The sequence below is a fragment of the Centropristis striata genome, chromosome 16 (assembly GCF_030273125.1).
Source record: "Centropristis striata isolate RG_2023a ecotype Rhode Island chromosome 16, C.striata_1.0, whole genome shotgun sequence".
NCBI classification, from domain to species: domain Eukaryota; kingdom Metazoa; phylum Chordata; class Actinopteri; order Perciformes; family Serranidae; genus Centropristis; species Centropristis striata.
Window position 1 is genome coordinate 17,285,379 of NC_081532.1, and position 5,585 is coordinate 17,290,963.

General features: G+C 47.1%; 1 pseudogene; it reads right to left on the minus strand.

Annotated features, from left to right (window-relative positions):
* Positions 1-1,050: 1,050 nt before the first annotated feature.
* On the minus strand, positions 1,051-5,364 carry LOC131988434 (uncharacterized; annotated as a pseudogene).
* Positions 5,365-5,585: the final 221 nt, after the last annotated feature.

The window sequence follows — 5,585 nt, forward strand, 5'->3', positions numbered from 1 at the left end:
GTGACATTATAAACAAAACAGCAACAAATTTAATTATCTGCTGCAACCCGAGATCAGATGAGGGGATAACAGAAGAAGCCAGGTTCAGACGGTAAAACCGGGCGAATGTCAATGAGGAAGACCAGCCAGCTGCAGCCAACACCTCTTCCAAGGGTGCACCCCTTAACATAGCCCATGTAGTGGCAATTCCCCTAGTGGAGTGCGCCACGAGTCTTGAAGGGGGATCCACCCCGGCATGCTCATACGCAAGGGCTATGAGATCCACTATCCAATGGGCCAGACGTTGTTTTGTAACAGCCCTGCCCAATGTGGTCCCTCCATAAGACACAAACAGGCTGTCTGAAGCACGGTAGGACTTTGTGCGGTCAACATAGAATCTGAGGGCCCTCACCGGGCACAAGTTGTGAAGCCTCTCAGCTTCTGAGGAGGTATGTGGTGGTGGATGGAAGGCCTCAAGAACCAGAGGCCTGGATACAAAATTTTTAGGCAAAACCTTAGGCTGAAAAGCTGGATTTGGCAAAAGCTAGACCATATTGTCCCCAAACCTGAGACATGCCACGCCTACGGAGAGGGCATTCAGCTCACTCACCCGTTTGGCCGAGGCAAGTGCCAAAAGAAAAACAGTCTTCCAACTTCCAAGGCGAAGGTCAGTGCCCGACAGTGGCTCAAAAGGGGGAAGGCAAAGAGCCCCAAGGACCACCTGGAGATCCCACGGGGGTAGCAGAAGTTTCCGGGGTGGACGTCTCCGTCTCACCCCTCGCAAGAACTGTGAAGCCAGGGGATGCGCACCTGGGGAAAAACCATCACACTTATCATGCACAGTTGAGACTGCAGCAAGATAACCCCTGATGGTAGATTCAGCCCGACCCAGCACAAAAAGGTGCTGAAGGAAGGAGAGGATGACCGAGATGTGACAAGTCAAGGGGTCTTTGTTATTTGCACGGCACCAGTCCGTAAACACTCTCCACTTACTCATATACTGCAGTTGAGTGGAGGGGGCCCGCGAGGCTTGCAAAGTCTCCACGACCCCTCCCTCCAAGCCAAGGGATATCAGACGCTGCCGTTCAAGGGCGATACATGAAGGTTCAGAACCAGGGGATTTGGGTGCCATATCTTGCCCTGCACCTGGGATAACAGGTCCAGTCTGACCGGGAGACGCCAGCATCTCGCAGATGCTCGCCATCCACGGTCTCTGTGGCCAGTCGGGTGCCACCAAGAACACCTGGGCATGTGAACACCTGACCCTCCTGAGGAAAGCCCGCAGGAGAGGGAGTGGCGGGAATGCATAGAGCTTCACCTGAGGCCATGACAGGCTCATTGCATCTGTTCCCAGGGGTCCTGGAGGCCCGTGCATTGATGACCACAGAGGACAGTGGGTGTTCTCTGATGTGGCAAAAAGGTCCACCAGTGCCCGACCAAAGCGACACCAAATTTGGTCCACTATCTGTGGGTGCAGTCTCCACTCGCCAGGGTGAGGACCTCTCCGTGACAGCAGACCCGCCGCCACATTCTGAGGTCCTGGAAGATAAAAGGCTCTCAGGAACACCTTCATGGACTGAGTCCACAGGAGCAGCTGACGCACCCTTGCATGTAGGGATGGTGACTTCAACCCGCCTTGACGGTTGATGTAAGCCACCACCGATGTGCTGTCTGTTTGAACCAGAACCTGTCTCCCCTGTGCCACCGGGAGGAAGTGTCTCAGGGCCAAGCGAACAGCTTCCATCTCCAGGTGGTTTATATGCCACCCCTGCTGCGCTGTGCCCCAGTGCCCCCGAGCAGTCCTGCCCTCCCAGACTGCGCCCCAGCCTGATAGGGAGGCATCGGTCGTTATGGTGACCCTGCTGCCATCTTGGCCCAAGGGAACACCGTCTCGGACAGCCTGTGACCGGCTCCACCACCTGAGGACTTTGATGCCTGAGTCCAGAGTAAGGCCCAGATACTCGACTGACCTGGCTGGGGCTAGGCAGCTCTTTTCTGCATTCACATGCAGTCCGAGTGTAACTAAATGTGCCAACACTGCCTCTGTGTGGCTTTTTGCTAGGACCTCGGATGAAGCACATACCAGCCAGTCGTCCAGATAATTTAGCACTCTGATGCCTTTCCGCCTTAGTGGAACAAGAGCAGCATCCATGCACTTGGTGAAAGTTCGAGGTGAAAGGGACAGACCAAAGGGAAGGACTCTGTACTCGAAGGCCCTGCCTCGAAAGGAAAACCTGAGGAACTTCCTGTGGTCCCGACTGATGGGAATGTGAAAATAGGCGTCGCGAAGGTCCACTGTTGTGAACCAATCGCCCGGCCTTATGGCCTGAAACAATGCTCTCAACCTGAGCATCCTGAAGGGAAGCACTTTCAGATGTTTGTTTAGTTGCCTCAGATCTAGAATGGGGCGGAACCCCTCGGTCCGCTTGGGGACAAGGAAGTAAGGGGAATAATGCCCCTGTCTTGCTCCGTCTGGAGACAGGGGCTGTATCGCAGCCTTCCCCAATAAGGCGGAGATCTCGTCGGCCAGAATAGCAGATCGAGTTGCATCCTTCATTGGGGTTTCCAAAATCCCATGAAAGCGAGGGGGATGGACCCTGAACTGCAGACGGTACCCGAACTTCAGAGTATTCATCACCCATGGACAGGAGGTGCACTGGCGCCAAGCGTTTAGCTGGGTGATGGAAAAAGCCAGCACCAGTGGATGCGCACCATCAGGAGCGCTGGCGGGGCTCTGCTGCCCTATAATCAGCACGTCTGCGTCTTTGCTGGACCTGCACCTGATGCCGGGGAATCCCCTGCCGCACCTGTCCGAAACCCCGTGAGGAGCCCTGCTCCATGGGACGAGTCCGCTGGGGGTTTCTATGCCTCTCCAGAGGACCCTGAGCAACAGCCCTAGATGGCCCAGGCCTAGACTGCCCAGGCCAGTGAAGCCCTAACCCTAACCCTAACCGACCAGGAGGATAGAAAGAGGGAGAGTGCATGGGTGCGCCTCACAATTATACACAGGTGTAGTGATTGACGGCGCACCCACAGCTGTGATTAATTTGGTATAATGCCTCCTACCCGATGGTTGTAGTCACATGGTTACAGGTTCACTGAAATAAAATAAAACCAGACACCATTCATCTGCTTGCTCTGCCTGTGGTGCAGTGACAACGCCGGTTGAACATTGCCAAAGTTTCCCTTAACACATTTAAGCCGGGAAAGCATATACGTCGTTTTGAAGTATTTGTAGTTTTTTCCACCTAATTTCGGTCTCTTGGCCAATGAAATGCATCAGAATACATGTGGGAGTGTCGTAATGCAACATGGGACTTTTCCAGAACTTTGAAATCATCACCAAAAAAAAGACACAAAATGACCAAAAAAAGACACAAAAAGACACAAAAAGACTAAAAAAAGACAAAAAAAAGACACAAAATTACCAAAAAAAGACACAAAATGACAAAAAGAGACACAAAATGACCAAAAAAGACACAAAATGACAAAATAGACACAAAAAAGACACAAAAAGACAATAAAAGAGACAAAAAGACTAAAAAAAGGACACAAAAAGACTAAAAAAGATACAAAATGACCAAAAAAGACACAAAAAGATACAAAATGACCAAAAAAAGACACAAAATGACCAAAAAAAGAGACAAAACGACTAAAAAAAGACACAAAATGACAAAAAAAGACACAAAATGACCAAAAAAGACACAAAATTACAAAAAAAGACACAAAAAGACACAAAATGAGAATACATGTGGGAGTGTCGCAATGCAACATGGGACTTTTCCAGAACTTTGAAATCATGGCGGAAGACGACTATAGCGGAGGGAGCTCAGATATAACAGGTATAAGCTCTCAAATACTTTTTGAATTTCATTTCTATCTGCTACAGAGGCTAAAAAATCTATTATTTAGTAGGAAGCTTTGACACTTCTGTTGAATTTCCAGAAAAACTTCAAGTTTTAGGGGCTTATTTTAAAATAGCCCAGAGGCTTTACAGGCATTTTTTCCAGCCGTTTTAGGCCTAAATGGGTTAAACATGGTTGAAACAGCCTCGTAAGAAAATAGTGAATTTTTAAAAATGTGTGGTGTCGCTGTCCAACCTGTACATCCTGCCTGATGTGTACTGCCCATGTGCAACCCTCAACACTCTTTCGCTACTTCTGCACAATACATTCCGTTTACTCTTCATATTTCAGATTTATCTATGCGTGGAAACTTCAAGGTTATTTCTTGACTGGATGTGGCCCTTTAGCCGCTAATTGTACAGGCTGGCTCTATAAAACACATTTTTGTTTACACTTCAGGAAAAATAAATATGTGTATTAATGTGTATCATTAATAGCCTGCTATTAATTATAGAATGTGTTCTCCAGCTAATGAGGGGGCAAGAAACAAGCTGGCTGTAGTTGATCAATGACTGAATAGTTGCAGAACACACACATGCACACACAATCCCACACACACACATCAGGAAAAAAAAAAGACACAAACCTGTTTCCAACAAAGTCTACATCTCCAAAGTTTTTCCTCTCTTTTTCCCCCTGAGGATTTACAAATGATGGCAATTATGTATCATGACTATAATGTATGATGATTACGATTGATGATGGAATGTTTATTGCTAACCGATTTAACACCACAAGGAAAAATAACGAAAATATGAGTCTTGAATCATTTTGTGAAATACAGACTTTATAATCTCTCTTTTATCACTTCAAAAGTCTTCTAATACCATTTAGGATTTTTTTTTCATAGAAAATGTAAGACTTTGAAGCTTGGCCACTTCCTGCATATCACACTTTGTATAATTCTTGCTCGACGACGCTTCTTAATGTGTAAACATGTGTTGCTGCTTTGATATGTTATCTTTCGGCTTGATTTCCAAAATGAGTCCCTCCACCTGAGGACTCTGCCTTTCTAGGATTCATGAATGCACTTGGCGTCTGTGCTGTCTTTTAGATGTGCTTGACTACTAGTGTGTGTGTGTGTGTGTGTGTTTGTGTGTGTGTTTAAATCTCCCAGCAGCCAGAGATGGAGTTATCTCAAAACCCAGACTCCCCTGTTACCGTGGGCTGCCGGGCATAGTGATGTTTTTCCCCCTAAAAGTTTTTTGTGAATCAGCAGAGCATTTGAACAACACACACACACACACACACACACACACACACTTCACCACTATGGCTTCCTTCTGGGCATTCTTAATACTACATTTAAGGTAAACATTAATTAAGGCAACATTTATACTGCATACAGCCATTTTCAGATTGTTTGCCAGTATTATTCTTTCTCATTTGCTGCGTCTTAACCTACTTTTACAGTACACAGTGCAACTATCATTGCTATTTTCATACTGACCCAGTTGTCACTTTCACGACCAGCACCCATGTTGTGTCAATAGCAAATTGACTTGCACCCACCTGTGCACCCATGGGTGTATTGGTCTTAAAACGATGTGTGATCAGGGGCATTGTTGCAGTGCTATCTTGTGGCAGCAGAAAGTGCAGCCATGCACCAACAAAAACCTGGCCTAAAGTCAATGGTGCAGTATTTTTCTAAAATGTAATAGGGGGCATTATTTAGATAGTGATTAGATATGATTACATGAA